At 38.4% G+C, this 19,190-nt stretch overlaps 1 protein-coding gene across 3 annotated transcripts in view; it reads right to left on the reverse strand.

Moving 5' to 3' along the window:
* Chd9 (chromodomain helicase DNA binding protein 9) overlaps positions 1–19,190 on the reverse strand; it is a 183,744-nt gene that overhangs the window by 129,602 nt on the left and 34,952 nt on the right. For 2 of the 3 annotated variants that reach the window (XM_041649402.1, XM_041649400.1), the window contains exon 2: positions 18,649–18,781. The exons of the other annotated variant lie outside the window; for it this stretch is intronic. The gene's annotated coding sequence lies outside the window, so the exon portion shown is untranslated. The remainder of the gene's footprint in view (positions 1–18,648; positions 18,782–19,190) is intronic. 3 annotated transcript variants of the gene reach the window in all.

Below are 19,190 nucleotides of genomic sequence, written 5' to 3' on the forward strand. Positions count from 1 at the left end.
CACACAGTACTTTATGTGTGATAATTCATTGCAACTAGGCAATTAATATTCTATACAGGCTATTTAAAAGTAAAAACACACAGTACTTTACTCTGAAGTATATATACTATGACAAAAGATTATAAGGCAACCCCTAAGAATAACAAACAGTACGCACACTACAACATGAAATGTCTATAAATCCCAGCACTTCTATCAATGATTAGAATAACTAGGCACTGCCCTTCAAAATGATAGATGTCCTCAGGTTAGTAAGTAGATTATGATCACCTGGTCCAGGTCGCATAGAGTATATGCAGAAATACTGGAAACACAATTTTCAAGATACCATGAGGTGACCCAGAATGAAATAAATTTCCTTTGGTTAGCTGTTATCATTAACACAAATGTGCTGCAAAGTATGATGGAACATATGCTCACATAGTTCACATGGTGCTTTCACTTATCTAACATGAAAGACCAGCCCAGCAGTCAAAGGACTTAGGTTTCTGTGAAGCAAATCCAAAGATCCTATAATCAGTGTATCATTATACCATCTTGAGAAAAGTTGCTAAATCATTAGGGATATACGTATTTCCTATTTTATGAATCAATTGTGCAAATGCTGAAATTCAAAAGCTAAATAGAAAACAAATTGGAGCCTGAGCTAAGTAAATGAAAAACTGGTCCTATGATAAAACAAATAAACAGACAAGCAAACAAACAAACAAACAAACAAAAACATTAAAACCAGGCAGGTTAACGCCTTTAATCCCAGCACTTAGGAGGCACAGGCAAGTGGATCTCTATGAGTTTGAGGCTAGTCTGGTCTACAAAGCAAGTTTCAGAATAGCTAGGGTTACACAGAGAAACCCTGCCCCCAAAACACAAACAAACAAACAAACAAATGAAAGCTTATACTTAATATATATAATGCTAATTAAACTTCTGCATATGCAGTTGTCTCTGGGTATATGAGGGAGACTGAGTATAGTTTTTATATAACCTCATCACACTACATCATGTCTAGTAACTTAAAATATCAGCCACAATACAAATAGTATATAAATCAATATTATACTATATTATTTAGAGAATAAAAGCAAGAATCAACTAGCAGGTGTAATTTGTTTCTTTGAAACATTTTTAATTTCCATGTGGTGGTTCCTTTGGTGCAGAACCTTACAATACTGATGGCCAAGTATTCATGAATTCAAGCACACACGTATATAGCAATGAGATGTAAATGTGATCTAGTGACTTGGTTACTTTGTAATACTAAATAGGTAACCATTATTGCTCCAGGCTTGAATCATTTCCAAAAGTTTTAAAGTATATCTAATGTTCCTATTTTGCACACATACATACACACATAAAAATATCACAAATGAAGGTACTTATTCCCATATATATTAGTTTATTTAAAAATCACAAAAGTGCTAAAAAACTTCAGAACTTCTATTTTGAGGGATAAGTATTAAAAAATTAATTTTCTAAATAAAATTCCTACTAACTATTCAACTATAAATTTTTTTTTACAGTTTAAAAATGTTTAATCTTAATTCTGAGGAGTAACAACTATCAAATTTGGATAAATTATACTTAGATATTGATGTATCATCAATCACAACAGTATTTCATGCTTTAATAAACGACATGTAGCCCTATCTGACAGTATATGCCTACACTCCCAGCACTTGGATGGCTAAGGCACGAAAATCCAGTTCAGATAGTCTAGACTACTGAGTGGATTTCCAAAGGCAGCCTGGGCTACACTGTAAAACCCTTTCTCAAAACAAAACAAAAATAAGCATTTGGAATGTAAAATACTTCACAATAATCTTAATTAACAGGAGAAAGCTATCCTGTAAAAAATGGGATGGAATGAAGTAGAGTGAAGGAAGTTTTAGGTGATAAAAGGTCAGATACTAAAGTTGTTCCTTTAATTGCAGAATAGAAAATTATTCACTAAGCACAAATTATAAGGGGGAATAGCTAACAACAATTTACTCATCCTTAACTTGATTTTCAGGAAAGCAGATACAATAAAACAATTAGAAGGAGCATATTATTGTGTAGCTGTAGGATTTTACTGTATCATACATTATAATATATTCTAATACTTAACACAAAATACTCCTACAGTACTAGTCAGATGAAAGTCTAGTTTTTACTTGAACAAAATGAAAAGTTTTGATATAAAAAGTTTATAGGCTACATCATTAAAATTAAAGTCCAGGGTTTTGGGATACACCTGCAACCCAGTACTCAGGAGGCAGAAGCAGGAGGATCTCTGTGAGTTCAAGACCAGCCTGGTCTGCATAGAGACTTTCAGGATAGCTAGAGTTACATGGTGAGATATGGTTCCAAAAATCAAAACCCCACAACCAACCAGTGCGGTCCTGAAATACATAGCCTCGTTCACTCAGATATAAAATGGGAGGATTATGAGTTCAAGGCCAGCTGTGGTGACCTGGTGAATGACTGTCTCAGAAAAAAGTACATAAAAGAAAAAGTGTTTGTGCTTCAACAGATACCTTAAAGAGCTTCTAACCAGCACAGTCTCACCAATGAGCAAATTCTAACCTCTCAGGATCCTGGCTCTCAGCTATGTTCTAGGAGAAAAAGAAACAACCAGTGGCATACTAAAGAGATACCTGGGTTTGTGGGCACATGCCTGTAATAACAGCACTTCAGAAGTGAGGGCAGGTGGATGAGGAGTTCAAACCCAGCCTGAGATACATAAAACTCTGTCTCAAAAACTAAAAGGAAATGAAGGGGAGGACAGTGAAGGGAAGACAGAAGAGGAGAATGGAAAGGAGGAATAGGTAAAAGAGGGGAGGGAGTGGGATGAGGCAAGAAGAGCAGGAAGTGTTGGATGTGGTAGCACAAGCCTGCAATCCTAGCACTTGGGAGAAGGAGGCAGGAGGATCAGGAATTCAAAGGCATTCCTGGTCACATAGCTAAGTAGAGGCCAACCTAAGCTACATGAAAGCTTGTCAAACAAAAATCATAAAGTAAGCAAGCAGACAAACCACCCATGGGAAAAAACAAAATTTTTTCTAACCATAAATCTGATAAAGAACTAATATCTATCCCGGCAGTGGTGGTAGTGGTGACATTGGTCTTTGATTCCAGGACTCAGAAGGCAGAGGTAGGCAGATCTCTAAGTGCAAGGCCAGCCTGGTCTACAAAATGGGTTTCAGAACAGCTAGGGCTACACAGAGAAACCCGATCTTGAAAAACCAAAACAAGGCAAAACAAAAAAAGACATCTTATATCTAGACCATATAAGAACTTATATCTAAAACATATGAAACATTTTCAACAAGTTACTGGAAAGACCTAGATACTTCTCCAAAGATATATAAATTTCTAGTAAAGATATGAAAAAATATCCAACCTCATTAATCACCACAGAACTATAAACCAAAATCATAAAAAAAAGATCACTTCTTACCCATTAGAATGAAAAGGTAAAAACACCAAATAATTGAATGTGAGAGTGGTTGAGAAAAAAGAGGGAGAAAGAGTAGTTTAACTTACACATTAGTGACAGGGATGCAGCTTCTGGTAGATCCTCAAAAATTTAAAAATACAAATTCTGTATAGTTTAATAATTCCACTTCTAGGTAAATACCCAATAAAATTTAAAGCAGAGAATTAAACATAAACTTGAATGTCCAATGCCCAGTGTAGTATTTATTTACAATACCAAAAAGAAATAACCAACTAACAACTGATAAGTAGAAAAACAAAGCCCAGTATATCAGCATAACGGAGTTACTCAATAATAAAAAGAAGTAAGATGGACCTTGTAATATTGGCTTAGAAATCATAGCTACTTGTAGACAGAAGCTGGAAGATCACAAGTTCAAGGTCAGCCAGCCTGGGCTACAGATTGAGGCCAAAGCAGCCTATGTGACTTTCTGAGACCTTGTTTCAAAATAAAAGCAGGCTGTGGTAGAATTCTCTTATAGCATATATGAGGACCTGGGTTCAATTCCTAGCACTGCAAAACTAAAAATCTTATAAAAATGAAACACTGACTCATAACTCATAAGTGTGAAAACCTTATACTAAGTGAAGGAATACAATTACAGAGGTTTACTACCCCTGCCTTTTTTTTGAGACAGAGTCTCAATATTTATCCCAGGCTGGCAACCAGTAGTGGATTAGTGGGTATAAAGCTGAAGAGGCAGGGCAGATGTGTGTCATGACTGGTGCCCGATGAATACTTGCCATAGGTTTATGGGGCTTCTGAGGTGATGAAAATGTTTTAAACTGTTTTCAGTGATATTTAAACAACTCTGTGAATGCCAGGCAGTGGTGGCGCACACCTTTAATCCCAGAACTCAGCAGGTGGAGGCAGGTGGTTCTCTGTGAGTTACAGGCCAGCCTGATCTAAAAAGCGAGCTCCAGGATGGGCTCCTGTCTCAAAAAGACAAACCAAACAAACAAACAAAAACCCAAAAAAACAACTCTGTGATTACTAGAAACCACTGCTGGGCGTGGTGATGCATGCCTGTAAATCTAAAGATCGGAAGTCAGTCTAGACTAAAGAGAAAAACCCTGTCATCAAAAAGGAGGAAGGAAGAGGATCTGGAGAGATGGCTCAGCAGCTAAGAGTACTCCATTCTCCTCCTGAGGACCTGTGTTTGGGTTGCAGAACCCACGTTGGGTAGCTCACAACAGCCTGTAACTTCAACTCCAGAGAATGACCTGACACCCTTTTTGGTTTCCATGTTTATACAGACACATGGCATATGCTCATAGACACATACACCTAAATAAAAATAAATCTTTAAAATTAAAAAAAGGAAAAGAATGAGGCCAGTAAGATGTCTTGACAGAAAAATTACTTGCTGTTAAGTATGAAACTTGCACAAATACAGACACACATACGACATTTATATACACACGTACAGACAGATACACACACACGAGCAATAGAATTTTTAAAAAGAGGGAGTAAAAAAGCCGGTGGATTATTCACTTAAATAGATTAAGTCATATAGTATGTAAAGTACATCAGTAAAATATTTTAAATAGTACCTTAAATGATACAGGCTTTATAAGGTCATACAAATATAAACTTTACTTAAGCAAATCACTCCATGCACTAGCCCCTTATTTCTCACTCGTTTCCTTGTTTTTCGAAAACAATATAACTTCATTCTTTTTTTTAATATTTATTTATTTATCATGTATACAATATTCTGCCTCCATATGTGCCTGCAGGCCAGAAGAGGGCGCCAGATCTCATTACAGATGGTTGTGAACCACCATGTGGTTGCTGGGAATTGAACTCAGGACCTTTGAAAGAGCAGGCAATGCTCTTAACCACTGAGCCATCTCTCCAGCCCAACTTCATTCTTTTTTAAGCTAGAAAAAAATCCACAGTGGAGCAGGGCATCATAGTACATACATGCCTTTAATCTTAGCATTACAGTGTGAGGTAGGTATATATTTGTGAGTTCAAGGCCAGCTTACAGAGCAAGTTCTAGGACAGTTACAAGAACATAAGGAAACTCTGGCAAAAACAAACACAAACACACACACACACACAAAATCTTTTTTTAAAAAAAAAAATTATTTGAGGCAAAAATTCCTTTCAAAGTAAGCTGGGGGGAGGTGGAATGCGTGAGCTACTGTGATCATTTCACTCAATCAAAGTTTTAAACTTCAAAACTTAGCAAGCCAGGTAGCTGGCACCTATAACTCCTGCCACTTGGGGAGTCTGAGGGAAGAAAACTGCTGCCTGGGTTACAGACTGAAATTCTGTCTCAGAAAACCAGAAGAAAAAAAAATACAAAATTTCCCTCTATTGCTAGCCAACTTTTCTTTTCTCTATTCCCCTAACAGTCTTCCTTAATTTCCTTTCCTGGGACCTGGCCCAAGTACACCCTCCATGATTACTATGTGCACTAAGAACGCCTTGTTTATGGCAAGATGGTGTGTTTCTGTGGAAAAAGATGCTAGGCACAGCAGAGCCAGGCTGGGCCAAACCGACTTACCATCTCACCCATTGTCCTCCCAGTTCATTGCCTTCTTCTTGCAAAGTAAATTTCCTGCCCATCAGCACAGTGACTATTTACAATCCCATTGTTTCTCAGTTTCTTCACTAAGATCAAGTGTACAACTTACACAACACCAAACACACACACACACACGGTCAAGTAGTATGACAGAAATGATTAATTCTAAATCTTAAACAACTAAGTAGTATCTTACTGGAAAATTTTTAAGCATTCTACTTTTTTATTAATCTATCTGACCCGCCCATCCTAAGAAGGAATATAATATAACTTCTTTCACTTGGGGAAAGAGTGAAGGACACACAGACTAACCTGAGAGCTTGACTCCCGATGCGAGTCCTAAATAAAGTTCTCTATTTTCAAATGACTTCAAATGTGCTTATTGGTTCTGCTCCCCTGGGACAAAGAACCAACATTTGGGCACTGGAGAGATGACTTGGCTGTCTTCCAGAGGATCTGAGAGTCTGGATCCCGGCACCTATATCAGTTGGCTCGCAACTCTCTTTAACTTTGACCCCAAGGGACCCAACAGCCTCTTGTGGTCTCAGGGGGCAATGCACCTCATGAACACATATCTACATTCTGACACACATATACAAATAATTAAAATTTTAATTAAAGAAAAAGACACCAGGGGGGCTGGAGAGATGGCTCAGTGGTTAAGAGCATTGCCTGCTCTTCCAAAGGTCCTGAGTTCAATTCCCGGCAACCACATGGTGGCTCACAACCATCTGTAATGAGGTCTGGTGCCCTCCTCTGGCCTGCAGACATACATGCAGACAGAATATTGTATACATAATAAATAAATAAATAAATAAATAAACAAACAAACAAATATTTAAAAAAAAAGAAAAGAAAAAGACACCAGGTGATGGTGCCTGCACACACCTTTAATCCCAGTACTGGGGAGGCAGAGGCAAGTTTGAAGCCAGCCTGGTCTACAGAGAGAGTTCCAGGACAGCCAGACTATATAGAAAAACCCTGTCTTGGGAGGAAAAACAACAACAACAACAAAAAGACATTTGTCCCAGCACTCTGGAGTCAGAAGCAAGTGGTACTCTTTAAGTTCTAGGCCAGTCAGGGCTACATAGTTAGACCTTATCTCAGAAAACAAACAAATAACAAAAAAACCTGGGCTCCATTAAAAAAAAAAAGAAAAGAAAAGAAAAATTGAGTAACAAGGATTCTTACTGACTCTGTGAGAAAAGAAAAACTCTAGGAGATAATGTACTGTCATTTACAAAGTTTCTTATTAGTAAAAATAAATAAAAGCAAAAATATTAACAAAAAGCCCACTACCTCTTCTCCTAAATACTTGATATAATGACTAAGTGTAAAATACATATTAAAATATTTTCTATACCAAAGGAAGATGTCACCTTTACTATAATTACTAAGTATAAATAGCTAAGAAAAAATTATGCTAGATTGCAACAGAATAACCTAGGAAATATTAGTAGAGACAGAATTTTTGATTTAGAGAATCTTTAAATTTGTTTTTAATCATTTTACGATTTTATGTATACATACATACATACATATACATACATATATGTATGTATATGTGTGTATGTTTTACCTGCATGTATGTTTATGTGCCAGATATACACAGTACCTGCAGAAGCTGGAAGGAGGAGTTTCAGTTCCTTTGGAACTGGAGTTACAGATGGTTTGGTAGTCACCATGTGGGTGCTAAGAATTGACCCAAGTTCTCTGGAAGAGCAGGCAGTGCTCTATATCACTGAACTAGTTTTCTAGCCCCTTACAATGCAATTTTTAAAGCTGGAAGCCCAGGGAATTTTGGATAATACATATTAAATGAAAATGTATAAATCTACAAAAATGGTGTCAATACTGTCTCATCATTTAGACTTTTCAAAAGGCAACAAACACTACTAAAAGCTGCATATAATTAAGGACTAAAACATGAAAAATTTGTCAGGTATTTCTATTTACTTTTTCATTTGGTCTTCTTTCTTTTCCTAGGGAATATTACCTGCTAGAATAGATATATACTTTCCAACAAAACAGTCTCTTGCCTACAAACTGAAGTATGCTGATTGACCCCCATTTTGGGAAAAGAGACACTTTGGGAAGATAATGTATTTGAAATTTCTTCCCCTAAGCATAAGAACTCATACATGTAAACCCAATACTCGGATTATGGAGGCAAGATTGCTTCAAGTCCAGTTTGGGCTGCACAGTAAACTAACTTTAGGCTAACCTGAACTAAGTGAGGCCAACTGCTTTCCCCAGGCCATTCTGTCTCAAAAAGGGAAAAAAAAATATATTGTGTATGTTAGTGGGGAATGAACTCAGGAACTTATTATATATGTTAGTCAAGCCATATCCCTGATCTTTTTTATTATTTTTGAGACAGAATCTATACTAATCAGGCTGGCCTTGAATTTAGGGCAATCTTGCCTCAGCCTCCTGAGTGTCAAGGACTATACATATATGAGCCTCCATGCCCACCTTATCTCTTGAAATCAGTTTAATTCCTATCATCTCCCTAAATCCTAAATTGACCCAACCAAAAGAATACCAATATATATATTGGCTTTTCAAGATGCTGTAGCCCTGGCTGTCCTCGAACTCACAGAGATCCACCTGCCTCTGCCCCCAGAGTGCTGGAATTAAAGGCATGCAACACCATGATCTGGCACAGTTTTCACTCTTTATTTAAATTATCTATCAGCAGTGTTTGTTACCTTTACCATGGGGCCTCTTTGAAATGCTTAAGGATACACAAAGAAATCCCCCTCATTTTTCTTCTTTTTTTCTGAATGTCTAATTTCAGTCTGTAAACTCTGTAACCTCTAATTGCTGTGGTACTTGAGGATACTCTAAATTAGCAGTTCTCAACCTGTGATCTGCAAACCCTTTGGGGTCACATATCAGATGTCCTGTATATCAGATATTTATATTGTGATTCATAACAGTAGCAAGATTACAGTTATAAAGTAGCAACAAAATAATTTTATCGTTGGGGGTCATCACAACATGGAGAACTGTATTTAGGGGTCATAGCATTAGGAAGATTGAGAACCACTGCTAAATGTTGGTGGTACTAGGGAATACTAACCTCTAAATGTTGAGATATCTGGAAGCACTCTAACCTATAAATGTTGAAGGTACTGTGGGCACTCTAACCTTTAAGTATTTACGGTATTTGGTGGGTACACTAATCTTTCACTTCTGTCTATACCAACTCTCAAGATAATTTTAAGTAGTCTCATGGTGTTAAATGTCAAATATGTTGGCAATTTCCAAATTTAAATCTATTATATCTCTGCCTCAATTTCAAACCCATATATACCTAACAAATATTTGACTTCTCCTCCTGTACAGTGGATACGAAAGTAACCCCCGACATTTACTAGGTCATATTTCAAAACAGTAAGTAGCAGGTGTGATCTGCCAGTTGTTTCAGGTCACTTCACTCACAATCCTCCAATGACTCTGTATTGCACGCATAATAAAAGTAACACTCCTCATTCTGACTGTATTATAGGCCTCCACTCCCACCTCAACAGCTCTCTGCCCACAGATCCTGCTCTCCTCTCTTCATCAGTCCCTTGCTTCAGCCACCAAGGCAGGAGAGTGAGGTCAGCTAAACACCCTAGTAGGCAGCTTCTAACACCCTTCTCTCCAGTGCTTCTAAACACAAGCAAGAATCATCGAAACCAACTTCACCAGGAACCTGGGAAACCGCCAAAGTTTTACAACTAAGAGAACAAAGAGAAAAGTAACAAAAAGCAAATCCCTATCATTAAAGAAAATCTGTATTAAAATACTGGCAGAGCAGTGGGAATGTATCTAAGGTGAAGGAAGAAAGCCTGCATTCAGTTCCTGCACCAAAAGAGAGATAATGGAAACAGAGTCTAAACACAAGCTAAAGATGAGGCTTCAATAACCACCCAGAAGAAATACAGTTACTTCATCAGATGGACTCCAGGTTTCAACCATCAGGAACAGAAAATTCTAGAGCAAAACTCAAAATCTTATATACAGATTTGCAATATCTAATGCTGAACATGTCTGTTTTTTAAACACACACACACATAGACACACACACAAACACGCATGCACACAGTGTTCCCCTTAATCTATATAAGAAAAAAAAATAGGAAAGGACTCATAGATTCTGTCCCTAAGTAAAGTTACTGAATTTAGTAGACAAAGAATTAATAAACTCTGTTAAATATGCTCAGAGAGCTAATGGAAGTCATGGCTCAAGGATGAAAGCAACTAGGAAAATCACATAAACGAAATAAAAATATATATATTTAAGGAGAGTTTATTAAAAAGGTCAATCAGGAATTCTGCAGTTGAAAAGAAGAGTAACAAATTTGAAATTCATTACAGGGAGATTTAATCAAACAAAAAAAAAAAAACAGAGCACATGATCCCCGAACCCATCTAGTCCGAGAAATACAAAGAAAAAAGGATGAAGAGTGGACAGACTGAGACTTGTGGCAGCGACAAGCACCACACAGCGAGGGGACCACAGATATGGCTAAAGCTCACCAAATCAGATGAAATACATGCACTTTTTGAAAAAGTGTGAATGTACGCATGTCTGTGCAACTATATGTGCATGTCAGTGCACCAGGAGGCCAGAACAGGACACTGGATAGTTGTGCACTGCATGGTGTGAGTGCCAGGAACTCAACGTGGGTCCTCTGAAAGCACAATACATGGTCTCAGTTCTGTTCCCAGCACCTGATGGTGGCTAACAAGCATCTGTAACACTAGTTCCAGGAGACCCAATATCCTACACATATATGTATATGCAGGCAAAAACCTCCTCTACATTAAAGTTAAAATAAAAAGGTGGAATCATGAATGTATCTCCATGATAAAAGACAAGTGTTAGGCCTTGGATGGGTGTGATTTTTTTTTCTCTTCAAAACATAATTAATGTTCAGAACTACATAACTGTTCTATGTACCCCTGACATGTTGACGATAATATCTACATTACTGATAACTTCAACTCTTTAATTCAGAAATCGTCCTAAGAGATCACATTAAAGGGCACCTGCCATCAAGCCTGTCCACTGGAGTTCGTTCCTAGGTCCCACATAATGGATGGAGAGAACAGACTGCAGAAAACTGTCCTCTGACCTACTCATGAGTGCAATGTGACACTCATGCACCCAACTCACACAGACATATCATGAAAATACAAAATAAACAGTAAAGGAAAACTAAAACTAATAGCAATAAGAAATTAGCACTTGGGAGGGGAAAGGGGAGGTAGCCAAACAGTCTGAATTAGTGAAACTGTCTCCAAAAACATATAACTAGCAAACAAACAAAAGAATTAACACCAAATTTAAGATTCACTCAAGACCACAGCATACTGATGGCTCAGTGGTTAAGAATTCATCCTAGGGGCTGGAGAGATGGCTCAGTGGTCAAGAGCATTGGCTGCTCTTCCAGAGGTCCTGAGTTCAATTCCCAGCAACCACATGGTGGCTCACAATCATCTGTAATGAGATCTGGCGCTCTCTTCTGGCGTGTGGGCATACATGGAGGCAGAATGTTGTATACGTAATAAATAAATCTTTAAAAAAAAAAAAAAAGAGTTCATCCTACTTTTCCAGAGGACTCAAGTCCTCCCCCCCCCCCCCCCCCCAGTCACCAAGACAGGGTTTATCTGTAGTTTTGGGCCTGTCCTGGAATCAAGTTTGGTTCTTAACACCATGCCAGGGGCTGGATCTCAAGATGGCTCAGAGGTTAAGTACACTGGCTACTCTTCCAGAGGTCCTGAGTTCAATTCCCAGAAACCACATGATGGCTCTGTAATGAGACCTGGTGCCCTCTTATGGCATGGAGGTGTACATGTAGGAGGAGCATTGTATACATAATAAATTAATCTTAAAAAACGAGCAAACAAACAAAAAGCATCATGCTCCATGGAACCTGACACCCTCTTCTGGTTTTCTCAGACACACATAAAGACACATATCTACATAAATAAAGAAAGTAAAATAAAGTATCTTTGTAAAAATGGATTTACTGAGCGATAACAACCCAGGCCTTTAATCCCAGCACTCAGAAGGCAGAGGCAGGCAGATCTCTGAGTTCAAGGTCAGCCTGGTCTATATAGTGATTTCCAGGAAAGTCAGAACTATATTGTGAGACCCTGTCTTGGAACAACAGATTTTACTGAGAAATCAGAAGAAATATCTCATAAATGCAAGCCAATCACTACAAAGTTAGAAGAGGCACAGCTTTAAATTCTCAGGGCCAAGCTCTGTATCTGCTGGTTCTTAGATGCTCTCAGTCTTTTTCCTCACTTCACCATCTAAGTCACAAGTGACAGAGTTTACAAAGAATACATCCAAAGTCCTAAAACACAGTAATTCAATAATTACTGTAGAACTAGAAGCATAAACCAAAATTTTCAGGAGAGCTCCTGAAATAGTATCATGACTGCATTCTACTTATTGTCCAACATATGTGTTTGGGTGTTCTGCTAGCATGTATGCATGATCGCCACTCATGGTCTGGTATTTTATTTCAACTTTTTTTTTTCTATTTTTGCTTTTTCAAGACAGGGTTTCTCTGAATAGCCCTGGCTGTCCTGGAACCCACTTTGTAGACCAGGTTGCCCTTGAACACAGAGATTCACCTCCCTCTGCCTCCTGAGTGTGGGGATTAAAGGCATATTGCCACCACCACCTGGTTGCTTCAACTAATTTTAAGACCGAACTCAGTTGGATATTGCATTGTGCAAGTTGTTATACACTGACTTTATATATTCTGCGTCTAATATACTGTATTATCATTCTTGATCTGCTAGTCTGTTTTCTCTACTAAACATGTCTTTTAATTCCTAATATCTACCATAAATTCTTGGACTATAGTAAGCACATTCATTCAGAAATTCAATAATGCCAAAATGGGAAACAAAATTTCTATTTTTTTTTAAATATTTATTTATTTATTATGGATACAATATTCTGTTTGCATATATGCCTACAGGCTAGAAGAGGGCACCAGACCCCATTACAGATGGTTGTGAGCCACCATGTGGTTGCTGGGTATCGAACTCAGGTCCTTTGGAAGAGCATGCAATGCTCTTAACCGCTGAGCCATCTCTCCAGCCCCCGAAACAAAATTTCTTTATCTTTAGCAATTATTGCAAAAGTTGAGCTGCAACAAAATATCCATCTCCTGGCTTTATAGGGCCCCCACTGATACGTACATTTAAAAACTGTTCCCCTGCACCACAAAACCAGCTGTGGTAATAATCCTAGCACTTGGGAGATAGAGGAAGATGGACCAAAAATTCAAGTAAGGCCACCCAGGGCTACATGAGACCCCTTCTTAAAAACAGAACAAAATTTACTGAAACGGGAGCAAGCAAGCTAACACAGTGGGGAAAGCCTCACACTGCTCTTGAGGGTCTGAGTGTCATGCCTAGGATCCAGATGGCAGAAGACAGAACCAACTACTGCAAGTTGTCCTCTGGCCTCCATGCACACCTACCATGGCACATTGAAGATAAATGTTAAAAAAAAAATTATTGAGTATCTGGACCTGGAGAGGTAGCTCAACAGTTCAGAGCTCAAGTTGCTCTTGCAGAGGTCCGAGGTTTGGTCACAGCACCCACATGGTGGCTCATAACCATCGTTGACTAAGAGGTGTTCCAGGATTTCTGCTATTCTCTCTGACCTCCACAGGCACCAGGCAAGCACATGGTGCACAAGCATGCATACAGGCAAAACACTCATATGCATAATATAAAAATCTAAATAACTTATTAAGGTGGGGCTGACGGCTATTCTTGGTTGTCAATTTGACTACATCTGGAATTATCTAAAATCTAAAAGTAAAGGGCACACCCATGAGGGAATTTTGCTTAATTTGAAGTAGGTAGATCCACTTCTAATCCAGATCATGAGGCAGGAAGATACACCTGTAATCTGGACCATACTTTCTGCTGGAAGTCTATATATAAGGACACTGAGGAAGGAAACTTTATTCTTTACCTTGGCTGGCTAGCAAGTCCACTCCTTCCCTGGCATTAGAGTCTACTTCTTCAGGACTCAGCATGTACGGAAGACCAGCTGAGACACCCAGCCTGATGGACTGAGCAACTACTGGATTCGTGGACTTTCCTTTATTAACCAGGCACTGTTGGATTAGCTGGACCTCAGCCTCTAAGTCATATATTCTAATAAATCCCCTTTTTTATATATAGAGAGTCATTCTTTAAATTCTGTAGAAAAGCCTGACTAATACAGATGGCAAGCACAGATATGGATATTTTTACCACATTTAACAAAAACAGCCCCGTGATCCTATTTAAATTCACAAATATCCATTATTGAAAGAACACTTTTAATTGACAGCTCTACACAAGACCCTGTGGCACACCAGTCTTTTTGTGACAGAGTCTGTGCAGAAACTCACTGCATCGCCCAGGTTCGCCCTGCCTTGTCTCCCAAGTGCTGAGTTTTACAGACGTGGGTTACACTGCTGCTGAAAAATAACTGTATATTCTGAAAACAGGCTAGCAAGGTTGGGGTCTTCGCTCCATCATTCACCAGCTATGTGAAAGCCATAGTGAAGCTCTGTTTCTTATCTGCAAAATGGGGAAGGTCATCATAGAAAAGGATTGTAAAATAACCCAAGCAAAGTATTATGTAAACTCTGTCCAAGGAAGTTTCTTAGAATGCTGTTGATCGGGAGTCACTGAAAAAAAGGGATGGCTTTAGGCTTTCATTTCCTCCCTTTAACCCTACACAATTTCACCTTCCTTTATATATATATATATATATATATATATATATATATTTAACAAATTTTGCTTTCAAGCAAAATTCTGGACACATTCCTTTAATCCTAGCACTTGGGAGGCAGAGGCAGGTGGATCGCTGAGTTCTAGGACAGTCAAAAATGAACCGAGAAACCTTGTCTCAAAAAAAAATCCAAAAAAAAAAAAAAATCACAGCGAGGCATGGTGGCACAGATCTTTAAAAAGAGAAAGACAGTCTGTATATGGTTGGACTGAAACTCACTAAGGAGACCAGGCTAGCGGCCTCCTCACTGCGGCCAAAGATACACAACACCAAGTCTGCTCAATATTATATTTTTAATATATTGTATCCTTCTTTCCTAGGAAAGACTGATTCCCTCCTTCTCTCCCTATCCTCTTCCTATTGTTTTTCTTTTCCTTTTTTTTTTAAATATTTATTTATTTATTATGTATACAATATTCTGTCTGTATGCCTGAAGGCCAGAAGAGGGCGCCAGACCTCTTTACAGATGGTTGTGAGCCACCATGTGGATGCTGGGAATTGAACTCAGGACCTTTGGAAGAGCAGGCAATGCTCTTAACCACTGAGCCATCTCTCCAGCCCTGTTTTTCTTTTCCTTTTTGTGGGGGTTGGGAAGAAGGCATAACTATTCTGAGCTATTGCTTATTTAACAGTTTTTTTAGGTTTTTAGAGACAAATTCTACCTTGCCTCATTTTTAAAGAAAGATAATTTGGGGGTCTAGAGAGATGACTCAGTGGTTAAGAGCACTAACTGCTCTTCCAAAGGATCAATTCCCAGCACCCACATGGCAGCTCACAACTGTCTGAAGATCCAGTTGCAGGGGATCTGACACCTTCAGACCAATGCACATTAAATAAACCATAAAAAAATATTTTTTTAAAAAAGAAAGATAATTTGTATATTTGTTATCACATATTCCTTTGCACTAAATTTAACTTAGGTACAAATAGTTATTTATCATCAATATTTATCTCTGAAGACAATGAAGACTTACCAAATACATTAGTAGGTTAATAAAATCACTAACTGAATTGATAACTAGTACTTTTAAGCATTTTTAAAATATGTATGAATTGGAACAAATTTAGAAAACAAGAAGGCATTATTGGCAGTTGAATATACACATATCTATTACCACATTTCCCAGTCTTAGAAATATAAACACATTTGTGCACATGGACCAAGACATCATGACTGCTCACACATGTGTGAGAAATTATAGTCAAAAACTATCAGAATAAACCCAATGAGAAGAGATAGAGTACTGTTCCTTTCATGGACACATTTGACTCACAGAAACACTATGCTAAGGAATATATAGTATCTCATTCCACAATAAAGTTCAAAACCTGGCAAAACTAACCTATAGTTACAGAAGTCTGGATAATGGTCCCCTCTGGAAAGACAGGAAGGGGTGGTAATTAGAAAGGCCTATGAGGGGGGTTCAGGACTACTAATGATAATGTTCTATTTTTTTTTTAAACCTGGGTGGTAGTTTCAGAGATGTGTTTACTGTGTAATAAATCGTAGACTTGTACACATGTGATTTATATGCTTTTTTGCACATCTGTCATAATTTAACAAAAATAGTTTTTAAAAACCTAACTAAGCTAGGCAGATAGCTCATGCCTATAATTGTAGCATATGGGTGGCTGAGATAGGAAGAAAGCCATGAGTTTGAGGGCAAGTTAGCTTACAAAGTGAGTTCCAGGTCAATCTTGGCAAGGGAGGGAAAGCCAGTCTCAAAAAGTAAAGCAACAACACCACAAACTACTACAGTGAAGCATAAGGGAATATCATAAATAACAGAAGCGGCTGTCACTCAACAGAAGGGGGCTAAGAGCTCAGTCTACAAACGCACTTCCTATGTCTGTATACTGCTGATTTGAACATACTTTCACCAAAGTAAAACCAGTAAGTATATTGTTACATACTTACATAAGTAGTGAATTCATTAAATTATGGAATCTCTCAAAGTCTTCCCTAATATCTAGATACAAGCAATTTAATATTTCTGTACCTTAATTGGTTTAATTGTAAAACTAAATAGGAATGTTAAATCTAGTCTTAAGTCCCTTTGGGTTGGCAAGAATCCACATGAAGGTAAAAGGAGGGAATTAACTCCACAAAGTTGAGCTCTGTTCTCCAAATACACAGCATGGCGCACACACACACAAATAATAAAATTTTAAAGACTGCTTTAAATATCCCTATTATCAGTTTTATTTATCATTTATGTATGTATGTTCATACGTGTGTTCACACACATGTGCATGCATGTGTACAGAGGCTAGAGGTCAAAGTCAGAGCATTTCTCTATTGCTCATCACCTTACTTTTTCTTTTATTCTTTTCTTTTGAGACAGAGTTTCTCTGTGTAGCTTTTGAGCCTGTCCTGGAACTCATTCTGTAGACTAGGCTGGCCTCAAACTCACAAAGATCTGCCTGCCTCTGCCTTCCAAGTGCTGGGGGATTAAAGGCAACCTCCCAGCTATCACCTTACCTTTTTAATTGTATTTATTTATGTTGGGAGGGAACATAGGGAGAGGTGAAGAAACTTGCATGAGGTTCTCTTCCACTACGTGTATCCTGGGGACTAAACTCAAGCTGTTAGATTTGGTGGTGAATGCCTTTACCCATTGAGCTCTGAAAACTTCATATCTAGTATAATCTTTTTTATTTCATCTTTATTTTATGTGCATTGGTGTTTTGCCTGCGTGTATGTCTGTGTGAGGGCATCAGATTCCCTGGAACTGGAGTGCCAGACAGTTGTAAGTTGCCATGTGGGGGATAAGAATTGAACCCAGGTCCTCTGGAAGAGCAACTAGTGCTCTTAACCACTGAGTCATCTCTCCAGTTCACAGTATAATCATATAATTTGAAAAGTATAAGAATTTATGGCTGGAAAAAAAAAAAAGAATGGCCAGGCAGTGGTGGCGCAGGCCTTTAATCCCAGCACTCGGGAGGCAGAGGCAGGCAGATCTCTGTGAGTTCGAGGCCAGCCTGGTCTACAAGAGCTAGTTCCAGGACAGGAACCAAAAGCTACAGCGAAACCCTGTCTCGAAAATTAAAAAAAAAAAAAAGGAATTTACGGCTGGGCAATAGTGGCATACACTTTTAATCCCAGCATTTAAGAGGCACAGGCAGGTGGATCTCTGAGTTCTAGACCAGCCTGGTCTACAGAGCAAGTTCCAGGACAGTCAGGACTACACAGAGAAACCCTGTCTCAAAAACAAAAAACAAAAAAACAAAAAAAAAATTCAAAAATTAAAATATATTATTGTTAAGAGATCATCTTAGTTATGTTTTTTTTAAACAAAGCTTTTAAGCTTCATTTATATTTGTGCATGTACATATGTGCGTGTGTGTACATGTGTATACTCAAGTGCCCATGGAGGCCAGAGGTGGCATATGGTCCTTTGGCACTGAAGTTGTAAGCATTTGTGAGTTGCCTGATGTAAGTTCTGGGATCTGAACTCTGGTAGAGTAATAAGTACTCTCAACTGCAAAGCCCATGTCCCCAGACCCTAGTTACGAAGTTCTAATATAGTATAAAATTTGCTATTTTTTTCTTATGAACACATATTCTCTGAAAAAGCCAGGTGTGATAGTGGAAACCTGCAGTTTTCACAATCAGGAGGCTAAATGGTAAGACTGCAATGAATTCAACGTGAGTCTGGTCAGTCTGGTCTACACCAGGAGTTCCAAACCAGTCAAGTAAGACTGTCTTAAGACAAACAACACAAACTTCAAAAACAAGCAACAGAAAACCACAGACTCTGAATATGTCTTACTACAATCTCCCATGCATTACACCTGTCCCAAGGCACCTACCATCCACAGGAAGGCAGACTCCACCTTCGGAAGCACTGCTCTGGGGATGATGCTCAAAACTTGGTTTCTGGCCAAACCCTTTCTTCCACTGACCATCTTCATCTCAGCAAATCACACACCATCCATCTTGTTCCTTAAGCCAGAAATCATCAATGAAATCATTGTTGACAGCTTTCCTAACATCTAATCAGTCAAGAAACTGTCAATTGCTTCCCACCCCATCCCACCTCTAAGCACATCAGCTGTTCAGGCTCTCTCAAATATAGCCATCATTAAAGGGTATCTATAAAACGTTCAGAAGGTGTGTAACATGTAACCTTTTACTTTAAGGCATTATCTTTACAGCTACCCTAGTGCCAGCTACCACGATGTCTTTACGTAGACCACAACACTTCTGTAATGTAGCTGTTTTCACTCTTGCCTTTCTCCAATCCATCTTCAAAGTGGCTTACTGAGACAAGGTCTCAAGTATGTAGCCCAGGCTGATCTCAGGCTTACTAAGGAGTCAAGACTAGCCTTTGAGTTCTTGTTTTTCCTGCCCC

The sequence above is a fragment of the Microtus oregoni genome, unplaced genomic scaffold (assembly GCF_018167655.1).
Source record: "Microtus oregoni isolate MIOR12 unplaced genomic scaffold, Mior012 000004F_ref0000308, whole genome shotgun sequence".
NCBI classification, from domain to species: domain Eukaryota; kingdom Metazoa; phylum Chordata; class Mammalia; order Rodentia; family Cricetidae; genus Microtus; species Microtus oregoni.